The sequence below is a fragment of the Ammospiza caudacuta genome, chromosome 7 (assembly GCF_027887145.1).
Source record: "Ammospiza caudacuta isolate bAmmCau1 chromosome 7, bAmmCau1.pri, whole genome shotgun sequence".
NCBI classification, from domain to species: Eukaryota; Metazoa; Chordata; class Aves; order Passeriformes; family Passerellidae; genus Ammospiza; species Ammospiza caudacuta.
The window spans coordinates 31,220,123-31,235,780 of NC_080599.1; the positions used below are offsets into that span (position 1 = coordinate 31,220,123).

At 38.0% G+C, this 15,658-nt stretch overlaps 1 long non-coding RNA gene across 1 annotated transcript in view; it reads right to left on the reverse strand.

Annotated features, from left to right (window-relative positions):
* The window catches only part of LOC131560304 (uncharacterized), a 34,212-nt gene extending 19,317 nt beyond the window's left edge, over positions 1-14,895 (reverse strand). Inside the window, exons 1-2 of the long non-coding RNA XR_009274946.1 lie at positions 14,824-14,895; positions 2,801-2,880 (exon numbers count right to left, since the gene is read on the reverse strand). This is a non-coding gene — a long non-coding RNA (uncharacterized LOC131560304). The remainder of the gene's footprint in view (positions 1-2,800; positions 2,881-14,823) is intronic.
* Positions 14,896-15,658: the final 763 nt, after the last annotated feature.

Sequence of the window (15,658 nt, forward strand, 5' to 3'; positions counted from 1 at the left end):
AAACTGTTTGGTACCTAGGAGTGAAGAAATGAGAAGGATAATGTTCTGTAGGAGAACAGGTCTATCCAACATTTTATAGTGCTAAAAATACCCTTGAGACTTGTTCTGATACCTTGTAATTATGCATACATATCCTGATTTATGGTCCATGTCTCCCAGCCCAAAGCAGTATGCACTCTGTTTCACATCTTGCCCTATTTATGTGTAAAATACTCAAGTCTGTAATGCCATAAAAGAGAGGACAGGCTCATTGCACATGTTACTATCAATTTCATATGAGCATAGGCATAATCTAATGATCCTTTTCAACTAAGGATAAATATGCACAATTTAGCCTTAAACATATTCAGGGTTAGATCATTTCAACTGCTGCCTTTGAGAAATATTCCTGTGATGTTAAAGATGTCTGCTGTCCAGCCTCCTCCTTAAGACTGTAGAGAGCATGGCAAAGGAGACAAATTTGTCCAAACTGCAAATGGGACAAGAAACATTGTCAGCTGTGTATCAAGACACATATCTTTTTCAGGCCAAACTTGTGAATTCATGTTCCACAACTTCCCCCGCTTCTCTCCACCTCCACACAACTCTGCTCTCTCACTGATCACCTACGTAATTAATGAAGAAAAGAGAATTCACCTTGTCCAAGTGAGTACTGGCAAAGAGAGATGTGGTTGATAGGAAAACTAATAAGCATTTTACCTGTAACAATTACTGGCAGTATCCAAACTATGAGGTATATGCAGGTCCATTTCAAAAGAAGAAAGGACAACCTGGCTTAGACAAAGAGATCTGATTTTCATTCTCCAGGTCTGCTCTGAAACACTCACACAACCACTGGCATGTGGCTGAAATCCTCTCTTTGGAGATGGAGAGCAAAGGAGTCACCCAACATTTATTTGCAAGTGGGTTGTTTCATTTTATTAGGTTTGTGTTGGTTTGGGATATTTTTTCAATTTTCCACCAGTTTCAAAATAAGACAACACGTGCAGATTTAACGTTGTGGTGTGTTTCTGCCCAGCTTTTACACGCTAATCTTTAAAAAAGGAAATGTGTAAGTGCAATGGAGTGGCCTTAGCTGCTGTCTGTACAAGGAAGAGCTGGAATCTGCATGTGCTAACAAGGGATGCAAAGACCATAGCAGGGAGAAGGGTTTTCAAATTACTGTTACTAAAAATCCAACTACTTTTTTCTCCCTAACATATCTTAAATTTGGTTGACATATCTTAAATTTGGTTAACATATCTTAAAGTTGGGTGCATATTTATTAACACCTCTTGCAGAAAGGAGAAGGTTTTGCAGTGCAATTATTTCAAAATAATTTTGAAAAAGGACTCAGTCAACATAAGGTTCAGTTTATCCATGAAATAAGCTCATGTTTTGCTGACTTTTGCAAAAACAATTTAACTTGTAGGCTGAATTCAAGCTTTATTTCATTTCACAACACAGCTTCAATTCTGTGTTTGTCAGTTCTGACAACTCTGTACCTGTTTCCTACTTGTATGGATGCAATAAATATGCACTAATGTACCAATAACAAACTTGCATTATTAACAATCACTGAAATATAATTTGCAATTCACAGAAAAGGCTCCAACCCAAACCTGAAAAGTACATAATATTATTTTTATTTATTTTTGTATTAAACTACATCTGCTGCACATTGTTTATGCTCCTCTTAGTGGTAGTTCCACCAAGTTTTCTTACATTACAATAGAACTATTTTTTTCCAATTCAGATTCAAATATGTTTTTCATCTTTGTTCTGGAATTATTGGTGCATGAATTAAGATGTAGATCAAAAGAATATTTTTCCTCACACACGCAGAAACTACAAAATTTGTGGAAAATGAGTGGCCTAGGGAAAGGTTTATGAAGTTCTCCTGCTTTTTCAGCAAGTTCCATAGATAGCTATGCAGTCAATTTTGTGACTAACCTAACCAAATAAAACCAAGTGACACTTGTATTTAATAATCTCTTTCAGGAACAATCTAATCTGCATACATCTCACTTTCCATACTTTAAACTTTTTTTTTTTTTAAATCAAAGCAGATTTGCTTTTCATGACCTCTTTTATGAATCCTTTATAAAACAGTTCCACTACCCATGCTTATTAGCTTTTTCCTTCTCTATTTTCTTTCTCTTTTTTAAAGGGTATCTGCATTCCTTCCAAAATAATATCATTTTTCTTGTCACTCCACTAATTTTTTTAGTGTTCCCTATTTCAGAGGGCTCATATATTTAAACAAGTAAGGGCACTGGTGCACCATCATGCACCACATGTAGCCTAGAAATAATTTTATCCACTCAAATTCAATTAGGTGCTGTGATGATAAGGAGCAAAACTAGATTGTTTAAGACAAGACCCAACATTTTAATGGCAATCAATACCTCCCTCCCTCTATGTATGAGCTCTCTGATTATTATTATTGTTATTATTAATCTTGATACATGGGAAGCTGAACACTGGACAGGGTGAAGGACTAAACGGTGCCTCTGCAGCCAATGTGCTGAACTGAATGAACTGAGTGCAGGAACACAGGAGTGGAACTTTTAATTATCTCAGAGAGACAAAGCCATGGAAATAAAGTTCTTATCAACGCACTGCCAACAAATTGATAAACCGGGTGCAGAACAACTTCTTATAAAAATAAATTATGAAAAATTAGAGTACAGAAAGAGACAGACTACTCATAAAAGCAGACAAGAGAGTTTAAAGTTTTTTGGTTTTCATGCAGTTTTCTTGCAAGATTCTCACCAGAAGACAAGAAACAAACCAAGACATTCTTGAACTATTTACTTACATGGAATGAAGGAGATATCACAGAAACAATTGTACATATAGATGATTTTAAAAGTTTCCTTGGTGCATCTGAAAACCCACCTACAAAAAACAAAGGTAGAAGCAAATTTCAGTAGTGTGAAGCTATAGTACACATCTCCAACAGCCTAAAAACAACCAATGAAAGTTTCTACAGCAAATCAAATACACAAAATAAGCTATCACCATGCCAAAAACTAATATTTTTACAGTGATATTCTATAGGAAAAGTCAAAATAACAAATGCCCTGATTCAGAAAATTGGAGACTGTAATGGCATTGCTACTTTCTAGCCATCTGGATCCACAGAGATATTTCCTACTGCTAAGGACTAGGGCCTAAACTGAAACCAGAAGGACAAAAGAAAGAAAGATGGACATAAGAGAGTCATTTAGCCTCAACAGCCCAAAACTGTCAGGAGTTTACCATTTTTAGCTTGTAAGATAGAGCATGTATTTAGCATCTGAAAAGTCTGGATTTTGTAATAAGCACCAGACTCAATCTTAATGTGCAGAGGATACAGCCTCTTTGTAAGGCGTTCAATAACATCATACTTGATCATATAAGAAGAACCATTTATACTTCACTTATTGAGCAATGGCTCATCTACAAAATATCAGTGTATAGAAAAAGCAAAAGAACACATTACAAAAGGATATCCAGTCCTCCTGATAAGACTTTAAAGCAATATATAATATACCCTGGATTAATATCATATTAATAGCTATGGCAAACTCATACCCTTGCCATTTCAATAGCCTGAGCCAAATAGGGAATGCATCTGACTATCTTTTCAGTACTTCTACTTTTTAAGTGTTATATTGAATCAGGTCAAGCAGAACCCAAGATACTTTATTTCAAGGCTATTTCAACCGTTAGAGCTGCAATTTAAATAGAAAGCGAGTGGTACTGTTCTCTGTACTTTAAACTATTTTAATAGTTTAAATAAATGAAAGTTATTGAAACTGGTTTCCAGAAATGAACTTGAATCATGCACAAATGTGCTGTTTCAATACAGAATAAGATCAGCAGTGCAGAAATGAATTACATTAAAAAGCAAAAATATGCTAAATCAGACAAAGAATTGAAACTCCAATACATCACAGGTGATTCTCCAGTAGCACATGTTTCCACCCAGAATACACCTATTGCACACAGAAAGCAGAAATGAAAAGAAATGCTAATCCATGCAACAATGCAGCTTCACAGAAGCAGTGAAGGGCTTCAGTTGGGTCCTTAAAAGCAGGCATTGGGGCAAAATGAGATACAGCAGGATGCAAAGGGAATAGTGACTCAAAGATAGGTTCCCACCTTCTTCTCTACCCTGCTGTCCACACTCCAGGAAATAGATGCCTTTAGCATTGCTAAAGCACATATAGAAAAATATATTTGAGAAATATATATATATAAAGATATATATATTTTAGAGGTTACATGGTGGTGCATGATGTTTCTAAGATCATTCTCACTCTTTTCTATTTCTTTTTATGGACACCAACCCATGAAGGAAAGACCTTGCTGACAGAAGCAGTTTCTCTGTGGAGATGTTCTATGGGCATAGAGCTGGCAAAACTATATTAAATTTTAACACAAAGCTTAGAAGTTGCCTACAGCAAACCTTGGTCACAGATTTCAGTCTTAGATACCCATATTTTGTATTTCAAAACAGAACTTTAATCCTCACAGCCTACATCAACTAACCTTGGGAATGCCAAGGTTTTTATCACAAAAACTTAGGAGGTCCCAAAATTTTGTCATCCAGCAGGCATGTTCAGAAACATCCCAATTCCAGCAGGTTGGGAAATGCCCATCTTTGAGGCCTGAGCTTCATTAGGAACTGCAAAGACTTACTCCCTCCAACATTTTGCCCAAGGGTATCAGTCCCACAGGCAAGCAGTACTTTTACCTAGAGAGGTTCAGTGCAAAAATGCATCAGCAAAGACCTTCTTCAAAATCACTTATCATCACTGTGACTAATCCTGCACTCTTCCTAACAACCCTTCTCAGCTTCTAAGTATGGAAATCTGTTACCTATTTCAGGAAAGTGCACTGACCATAAAAGGTGGGGCAAGAATCCAATGACCAGATATTGCAATTACTCACATCCTGGCTGTAAAGTCCCCTTACAAACCCACACCTAGCTTCACTTGCAGCTCATTCTGTGTCTGGAGTGAAGGAAGGGGAACAATTATACTATCTCAAATCATCATTATTGTTTCAATGATTGCATTAGCATTCTCAAAGCATAAACCGCCCACAAAACATTTGAGGCAGACATCTAATGATGGATTTTCCCAACAGAGAAAGCAATTCCTCTAAGCAATAAAACAGTCTGTGAGAAATCCTGCAGTCATAAATCTAGTATTTCTCATTACAAAATTTACATCAGCCATGAAGTGATTACTTCTGAAATTACAAACCCTTGTGGGCAGAAATATTAGTGGGTTACCAATTGCCATTCTCATGAGTCATGAGAAAAGCAGTTCAAGTCATAATAGTCTTGTAAAAAGCAAAATATCAAAAGAATTAATGGTCTTATTATAGACAGAAAGTTTAGGGCATCCACATAACAAGTATCTAGGCATCAAAATACTAAGACCAGCAGTAAGTTCCCATCGAAACTTTCAAAGGTTACCAAGTAATACCCAAGCAATACAGGTTTGCATTGCTTAGATATTACTTGGCAATATTACAGTGCTATCTATACAACTTTTCAACATATCTCCACAAAAGTAGTACCTAGACCCTCCAAACCTCCCCGGCATTCCCCACACGGGAGTATGCAATGTGCAGAAAGGAAAGAGAGGGAAGAGAGAGAAGAGGGGAAGCACCCGGGGCCTTCCACTCTCGCAGAACACGGGCAGGATTTCAGTTCCCCAGGCAGGGCAGCGCTGAGCCCCTGGCTCCCACCTGTGCCAGGTGCTGGAGGCACACAGGGCAGGGCCCAGCCACAGCACAAGCCCCTTGGGCAACCTGGGCAATTCACAGGACGTTGTTCAGCGCGTTGAATAATGAGGATTTGGAGCAGGCTGTTCTTCCTGGAGACTCTGGGAGCTTGACTGAGACCAGCAGAGCACACATAGGGGTGGTTTCAGCTCACCACAGCCCTGTGAATAGGGACAGTGTTTTATTTTTACTGCAAGTCCAATCACTGGCTATGGTGGTACTTGCCTTATACAGCACGGTGTAAAAATTATTACAGGCAAGGTAGCAGAAGCAAAAAAAGCCTGTAAATATACGTTTGGAAAAGAAATTAAGTTTTATTACAAACAAAAATAAACTAAAATAATAATTCAGACAATTTATATCTCATCTTTGCCGTATGCCATGCACTTCGTTTTAGCTATTCCTGGAGTAAGCTGATCACATACTCCGTGTTTATGGGAAAATTATTTCTAAACTATTTTAATTCCTTCTCATGAAATGAGACAATATTTAACATGCTCATGCTATCTTCTCTAATAACACAGGGAATTAAAATTTACAGGTTTGTAAGATGATATCTCATTGTGGCATTAGCTTTGTGGTCTTTGTTCTTTTGGTGCCATTTTAGTAGATGACAATCACTTATCAGTTCAAAATATTGGCTTAGTAAAAAACATATGTCAGTGTTCCCATAATGCATTTTACCACTAAAGTATAAATATATATTTTCTATTTCACTAGATATTCATATAGGAATTTGATCTTGTAGCTGGATATACATCGACCACTACCCATAGTGTTACTTGTTGACAACTCATTACAAAAATGCCTTTTTTGGAAAGAAAACTCAGAACACTTTTAACTAGAGTTGGAGAAAAATTAACCATCATATTATGCATAATTCAGCTTCAGGTCTCACATTTAAAAACCATCATCAATCAGATTTACTCTAATCTGGGGCTGAGGTCTACTGACCAGCACAGAGGGGCAAGTATCCTCCTTCCTGCTGGGGAAGATGCTCCACTCCTTATGTGCTCAGCAGCTTGCAGAACAGGTAATCCAGGTAACTCCATATAAAGTTTTTCCTTTTATTTCCTTTCTACTCTTAGATAATTATGAAACACGTTTCATTACAACCCCAAACAAGAAAATTTCTACTTTTTACAGAGCAAGTGTATCTTCAGTGGCAGCCAAGCTACTTTCCCTGCACTGTTAATCCAACGGGACATGACATCACCCATGATCAAGATCAGTCATCTCCACATGAAATTGCTTTCTGCCTCTTTTAAAAAGATGCTTAAAGATGAAAAATTATTTTTGATATTAAAGTTAAAGCACTTCATCTTGAAACTGTCAAAATGAAAACTTCCAATTTCCTGGATTGTTTATTAAAAATCTCAAAATAGTTTTGCTATTTTTCACAGCCTGATCTGGCACACAAAGAACTGAGACGCAAAACTGTTCACTAGATTAAACTATAGTTCTCTCTTCCCCCGTCTGATGAAAAAAAAAATATATATGTGTGTGTATATATATATATTCTCTTGGATTTTGGGAACACCCTAGCAAATGTGGTGAAAACACTATTTCACCCCAAAACTTTCAGAATTTCTTTTGAGTATTTTCATTACCATTTTTAATGAAGAATTGAGATTGATCACAAACTATTAAAATTAATTACAGCAATTAGTCAGGACAGGGGAATTCAAAGAAGAGTATTATTCCAGAGAGCAGAAATCCACTTTCACACAACAAATTCCCCAACTAAGAGGCTGACCTGACATTCACAGCACCTGCCCCACTGCAGAACTGGTCACTCTTCAGATTGCAGACTGGGTAGGAGCTGTTCTTCACTGGTGCTCTTTGAGGGAAGTTTTAGACAGTAACATTCACCAACAGGAATGTATAAGTAGCCCACTTATTTTTGCTGAAGGGAAGAGGTGGGATATTAAATGGGCTGTTTGAGAAACAACAGTGTATGAAACATGTATGGAAATATTTGAAAGCATATTGTTTTGGTTTTACCTCAGATAATGTTTTCATGCACTCTTTCAGTGTCTTGCACACTAAAAATTAAGTACAGATATAAATTTTTTTTGTCTGACAGTGAAAACTTGAAAGCATTTTGGATCGTGAGGGCATTTACACCTACTTCGATTTCTTGAAAAATAATTTGACAGTACTAGCTAGGGAGTGTGACAAAATAGATATATTGGTTGAAAAAAAATTTTGTTCTTCCCAGATGAGACTACTAATACAAAATCTTCCCAGTGAGAAATTGTAAGAACTGGCAGGGGATTGTTGGTTGGATTTTATTGCTAGTGAAATATGTGTTGTTGTGTCATGTCATAAACAGAAAACTGAAGCACTCTTTTTAAATCCTCAGCACTGCTGACACTTCCAACAAGTACTTCCGTATTGGTTTTGGTCTTATCTGTTTCTAACAGACAGCCTCATGCCTTGGAAATCTGACCTGAAAGAAAAATTCAGCCCCAAGTATCTGCTGTCAATTGTGCAGAAAATAGGAGATGACAGCAAAGTCACTCCTGCATGCCAAATTAGATCTCTTTCCAACATCTTCTAATGTCATTATTAGCACTCAAATACACTGTGTCAAAATGTGTCTGTATAAGGAGATGGACCAGGCAACATCAAATTTATCTCTTAGTCAATATGACAAGCTGGTTTTGATTCAGACTTTTGAACAGGAGAGACTCTTAGGAAAAAAATCTGCTCCATCCTGAAGGTTTGTTTACAAACATGGATATTATAATAGATGGAAACAGAAAAAAAAAATGTATTGCGCAGTTTCACTGGATTTCTGGAATCAATAGTAATAGGAGTTAAAATCATCAGCATGAGCCTTAGGGTGTATGCTCCAAACAGTCAATGGTGCAATGCAAGGAGTTACAAGATCATCTTCAAGAACACTGTCGGCTTCAGAGATAGCCTTAACAGAAAATACTCATTCTAAAGCTTCCACATAAATGTGAATTTAAGTGTACCAGATGGTTTTAGAACAATATTCAAAGGATTGAGAAGGAAACCACATCTGCAAAGATTAAATTCCAGTAATTTGTTCACGGTTTTATTTCTGACTAAGTGTACTCAAATAAAAGCGAATACCCAGACACAAAAGGCACTTAACTACTGACAGAAAACAATTCCTGGAAGATCAAAGTCTTTCCCTGTAGCACTGAGAAGAAAAGAGTGTATCATCTAAATACATCTTAACATATAGCATAAGCAGCAGACATTACATTACAGCTCCATACCCTTTACCTGTATAGCAAAGTTCAGAAGGTTAATAGAAGAAATTAAATAAAGCACAATGAAAAAGATTTGGAGTATCATACACATGGGACTATTAACTAACCCAAAGAGAAGAAAAGACTGCTTAATTCCACTAAATAAATGGATATTGATAAACCTCATCTATTCTAATTAGCAAGATTCCTCCTGTTATTTCATCTTTATATGACTTCTTAACACCCATTTCATTCCACCGAAGACAATTATTATCTCGTAGAGACAACAGAGTTCTGTACCTTCTCATTAAACTTGATGACTCTTAAAAATGTTCAGGAATGTTTAAATAAATACTTCATGTTTGGTTCTTAGTGAGCATGGAAGCTGTGCCCATGGAAGTGAGTGTGGTGTGTACTGAAAATGCTTAGGAAAAAACTACAATAATAACCAAAGTAGTCCCAACTCTTCCACTCCTTAATAAAATTTAATCCTGTATAACAAGAGCAAGTTTGTGCAAATCTTAGCATTCTAATTTCTTAACTTCTTAAAGCACACGATGTTAACCATGATCAATGCATATTTTAATGCAAAGTATCTCATTATCTTTCCAGAAGTGAATTTTTACTTTTTCCTATGTTAATTGCAAGTACTTTTGAAGTGAATTTCAGAATACAACTTTAACACAGGTTTTAATCATCTCATTACCATAAAATGTATAGACACAGTTTCTCATACCACAAAATTATACTCCTTAATAGAGAAGCATGGTATCATTTCATTTTCTGTGTATACACTACATATGATACACCAACTTTTCCCAGCTACAGCAAAATGAACTCTTATCTGCTCAGATCATTGCCAAATTAAGACTGAGAAAAAGACATACACAGATGTTTACTCATAACCTTTCTCCCTTTCTATTTCTTTACACAACAGCCTTCACATAAACAACAATTTTTCCTGTATGTCGCTTCCAAGGTTTAAAGTTTTGAGTGCTTGTTCATTTCTATGAAAAGAGTAAACCCCCTGTTGGTTTATATGAGGGGATAGAGAGGCATGGTCCATTTCTCCAACTCTGCCACCTCCCATCCAAGACAAAAAAACTTGGTATTATTTTTAATCTCATCACAGAAGAATAAATCCAACCAAGCCTGCCTCCACACCAGCAGACTAGAAAAGAGAAGTCAATATCAAGCATATTTTGGGGTTGGGAGCAGGGGCAAAAGGCATAAGGACAAACATTGGCTATGGTTACTGCCACTCAATTAAGCCTTTCCAGGCTGTAAAATCTTCAGGGTAATGAATTAACTCTGAATTACAAGAACAAGATAGCACAGTCTTGCTCTGTATTTTCAGCTGCCAACTGCTATATCCTATACATGAGTCTGCAGACTAGTGCTCCTCCAACAGATGTACCAAAGAAGATCAAAGATTTTTGAAAATAAACTGTAACAAGGTGTGGATATAAGCAAGGTCACTGCTGTAAGTCAGAGATGAATGCAGCAAACAAGGTATTGTTTCTAAAGCAGCTCTTTACAAAGACTGAGCAGAGGCCAGGGACTATTCACAGCCACAAGGGCACAGCATCATAGCTCAGAAGGAAGAGATGCTGGCAGGTAGCCTTGCATTTAGGAAGGAGAAATGCCAGAAATCACTGAGTGGATGTCACTCAGTGTTTCTTGCACCTCCTGGCAGGGAGAACATGAGCACCCTCTGACTTAGTTCAGCAGCTGCCTCCCTGTGGTCACAGCAGAGCAGAGCTGGGGTTTCAGTTGCTCTACTTTGGTCTCTTGACAGGGGATGGACAAGATTTTTATACCAGATGGAAAAGTACAGGGAAATTAATGGTGGGGAAATACCTGGAAATTCAGTTCTAGCAGGGATAGCATAACATATCCAACACAAGTCATCACTTGTCAGAGCCTCTACTCCAAAAACCCAATCTCTAAATACATACAGGAGAAAGCTTTGTCAAGTACTTCTCAAATGCACTAAAAAAGAGACAGTCAAATTAATCTATAGTCCTAACTTTCTCTTCTATATTCCCAAATACAGAATTAAAAACAAAAAATAAAAATCCTAAAAGTCTAGACCACATGATTTTAAGCCTATTAAGTATTTCCTGAAAGAGACAGATAGTTGTCAGGGCCATACAGTTAACCCTAGAAATCAGCTGCATATGTTTTTTATTTCTCAAAATGAATTTCTAAGTTATAAATTAGACGAAACAGCCACCTTCTTCCTGTCTCTGCCAAGTAAATGGCAGTAACAGTAGAAACCAGGAATAAAACGTGAAATTGAAGAATCAGGTAACTAAAATTGATTAAAGATTATAACAGTGTTCATAAAAATGTAATGTTTAACATCAAAATGCAACATCCAGCCCCTTCCTGCACATGAAGGAACCAACAGCTTGAGATGGTGACATGGCATAAAGTAAAAGGTGGGAAAAAGGCACATGATGAATCACTGTTACCACAGATAAAGATACACCATTTACAAACATGCCTCCACATAAATATATTGACATGTAAGTTTGGCTTACAAATACCTCCTGTAGCTTTAGTCACCATTACCCATCCAGTAGCTTTACAACCCTGTGCACAAGATGACAACCAACCTTAGCATGGTCTGTGGACCAGAATGAATGAACTGAATAAACTTCAGTCACTGATACTGGTGCTTTTGCCTGCCCCCAAACTCAGTGACACAGCAAAGCAAACACAGGAGGCAGCCACACCACATCATCCCCTTACCTATCACTACCCAAACCCACTTTCTGATTGGATCACCTAACAAAATCGGGGGGGAAAAAAAAGAGAAGTAAGGAATTACCCAGTATCTCCTAAAAAAATTATCAAGTCTAGCAGGTAAATAATGAAGTCAAAGTAAGCTCTATGGATACTAAGTACATATAATACAGTACTTGATCTTCAAGTCACACAGATCTCTAATTTAATAAACTGGTTGTAAAGGTACATAAGATGTGTGCAAGCTTCCCTCAGCCATGCAGCAGAAGAAAGTTTCCAGTTCAAGGAATAATTAGATCTCCCTAAAATGATCTTATCAGTCTCTCCTGCACAGAGCAGCCAGGCCCACTCATGCCATACTACATGAGCAAACAGATTCACAGACTAAAGAAAGACTGATACAACTTTCTTTCAGCATTCCTCACACTACACACAGGCATGAAAATAGCCACCAAATAAAATCAAACAAATCACTTTTTTTCCCCTTTTTTGTGTGTGTTTAGATAAAACATCAAAGCAATCAATAACACTGTTCAGACCATTAAGTTTAATTGATGAGAACATCCATTAACAGAGTAATTTCTGAAACTGTAGGTATTAATTATTTTCTTTCAAAACTTATTACTCATTTTTATGACTTGAGGGCTATTGGGCACCCAGGAAAATGACCATATTAATGCTCAATACTTTCTATTTACTCCCTGTTTTACAAGATATCTTTCCAAGAGCCTCAAAGGTACCAGACAGATCTAATAGCAGTGCAGCCATCACACACATCCCCCAGCACTGTCTATCCTGGCTAACAAATGGTTTTGGCCTCTTATTGACTGTAATCAAAGGGCAACTTTAGAGGCTTTACATAAAATTACCTAGAACATCAGAGATAGTATAAAGGTCCTATAAGCATTCAGGATCTATCCTGCCTACTTTTCCATATAAAGTATCTTTTTGCACAAGCTCTTAAGAGAATCAACATACTTTTAATGAAACTTAACTTTATTTGAAACATTAGAGAGGATGCTTTGTCTGCTTTTGGTTGGTTTGGTTTTAATTTTAAAAACTTCAATTTCACTTTAGAAGAGCCAAGATTTTGACTTTTTTCTCATAGTAGAAAGACTCATGAAAGACAAAAAAATATATATACAAACACAGTTATAAAGAAACCAGGTCCATGGGTACCTCACATTACATCAGGCAAGTCAGTCAGACCCAGACTCTGAAAAACACCCTGAATTCAATTTATTTATATTTATTTTTCCACAGAAAAGCAAAATCCTAACAGCTAGAGAAGATTGACTTACTGTTGATGATTTGCCTAGGTGTTTTACAGATACTCACATTAATAAAAGAAACAGAATTCTCTGTATCAAACTTATAACTAGTAATGTCAATTTTGCTTTAACTATTTGGTCAATCGGGTGGTTTTCAGACCCACATATAATGTTATAAACAAATCACACCACTGCCTAAGGGAGAAAAGGAAAGAAAATTACTTCAGCAGAAGTGAATGAAAAACACACTTTCTAGCTATAAACTCATATATTTGTGGTCAATATTTAATAGTATTTGTGTAGCAATACTTCTGCAATTAAGCTTATGCACACAGTGCACCATAGTCCCAATGAATCAACACAAATATCACTTTCATTTGCAAGAGTTTGATTTCTGAAAAGAACATAAAATTAGCTGCAATAAAGTTCACTACAATAAAGTTGGCTGGTGTTCAGGATTTTTTTCTTAAAAAGTCATTTAAGGAAGAGACTAGTAGGAAGTATATTTCTCTCAAGTTTGCAGGTCCAGCAGCACAACTTTGTATTTTGTTTCTCTATTTGTTAGTTAATATATGCACAGAGGATGAACTAAAGACCTACATTGATAGACCTGTTCCCACTTTATGCTCTCTTCCCTTCCCAAACTTCAAGACTCAAAAAGAAATGGCAATAATGGCCTTAATTTCCTCACAAGTCTCCTTGTTTGGGGGCTGAAGGACTTCAGGACTGTGTGAACAGTTGTACATTCAGTTTTTCTACCATCCACTTACGTGTGCTAACTTAACATTCTCTTCCAACCCTGATGACCATGGTTCTAAGATCACCCAGTCTGACTATCAGTCCAGCACCACCACCAGTAACCACTAAACTGTATTACTCCCTGCCGGATCCAAAACTGTATTACCCAGTGCCTTAAACATTTCCAGGGTGGTGACTCCACGATCTCCTGGCCAACCCAACTACCCTAACAGCAAAAAATATTTCTCGTATCTAATCTGAATCTTCCGTCTCAACTTAAGGCCATTTCCTCTCGTCCTTTCACTGCAGAAGAGACCAGCCTCCAACTTGCTCCAACCTTCTTCCATGTGGCTTTAGAGAGTGGTGAGGTCCCCTGAGCCTCCCATCCTCAAGACTCAACAAGCCCAGCTCCCTCAGCCATTTCCCATCAGACAAGTGATGGCTCTCAAGCCTTGCTGTGCTTTGCTGGACATGTTCCAATGTCTCCACATCCTTTTTGAAGTGAGTGGCCCAGAACTGGACACAGAACTCAAGGCACAGCCTCACCAGTGCTCTTATCTCTAGTCTCAGTCTATCCTCTGCTACTTTAAAATCAATACCACATGTCCTGTTGCAACACCTTGCTAAGAAGTCTGTGCCCCTCTTTCTTATAAACTCCCAGTGAGTACAGGAATGTTGCTAAGAAGTCTCCCCAGAGCCTTCACTTCCAGGCTGAACAATCCCAACTCTCCCAGCCTGTCTTCAGAACGCAGGTACTCCAGCTCTCTGATCAGCCTCATGGCCTCATCTGTACCTGCTGCAAGAGGTCCATGTCTTTTCTGTGCTGAGCACTCCAAAACGGGATGCAGCACTGCAGGTGGAGTCTCCCCAGAGCAGAGGGCAGAATCCCCTCCCTCAGCCTGCCAGCCACACTGCTTGTGATGCAGCCCAGGAGGCAGCTGGCTTTCTGGGCTACAGGCTCATATTGCAAGGACCTGGTACTTATGATTAGCCACATATTGAATAGTGTTATTCTTTCAAAGTACCAGCTCACTAAGTATGAATGCTGTCATCTTATCGTAAAGCTCTCATACCTTCTCGGTGATGTCTCATGGGCAGCTCCTCGCAGCACTGACTCCTCCTTCTTCACAGCGCAGACAAAACACTCCAGCTCGCTTCTCAACCAGCTAACCCACTCTTTTATAGCACTCATCCTTATTGGACACAGCTGGGGCCTGTTAAGGGCAGGCCTGTTCCTAATCTCTGGTAATTAGTACAGCTGTGACTCCTCAGGGGTGAGGTTACCTTCTGCACTATATTTTCTTACATTCTATCCCCCCACACATGGAGATCAGACACACTGGTTAGTAATTCCCAGGTTACCCTCTAGAACCAAATTTATGGACAGGACTTACACTGACAGCCCACCAGCTTCCTGCAAGGATGGGATGATGCAGCAGCACAGCTTCTCGATACTCACTCCAGGCTGATTTGTTTACTCTGACTCACCTGCTGAAAAACAAACAACCACCAATACAAAACACAATAAAAAGGAAAAAAACACACCACCATCATCCCACAGAAAATAAGAAACTCCTGTGAAAGATCTTCCCAGCACCTTCAACAGCAGAGACCAACACAAAGAATTCACTAACCATCCCTGGCCCAGGCTTTCCACTGAGTGTCCCCAGTTACACTGCTGCTGTCAAGTAGTCTCACTGATTTCCTGGGTTTGATATACTAAGGAACTTTTTGTCAACAGCTTGAGAGTCTTTTGTAAGGCATTTTTCTTGTTCTTTATGAGATTTTTAATTTCCTGCTTGCATTTGGCCAGCCATGTTTTAAGGACTTTCCTCTATGGTTCATTTGAGCAGGCTTTCCTGTTTCCAGCATCTGGCAATTTTGTTACAGTGCCCTCCTCTGAGGTTT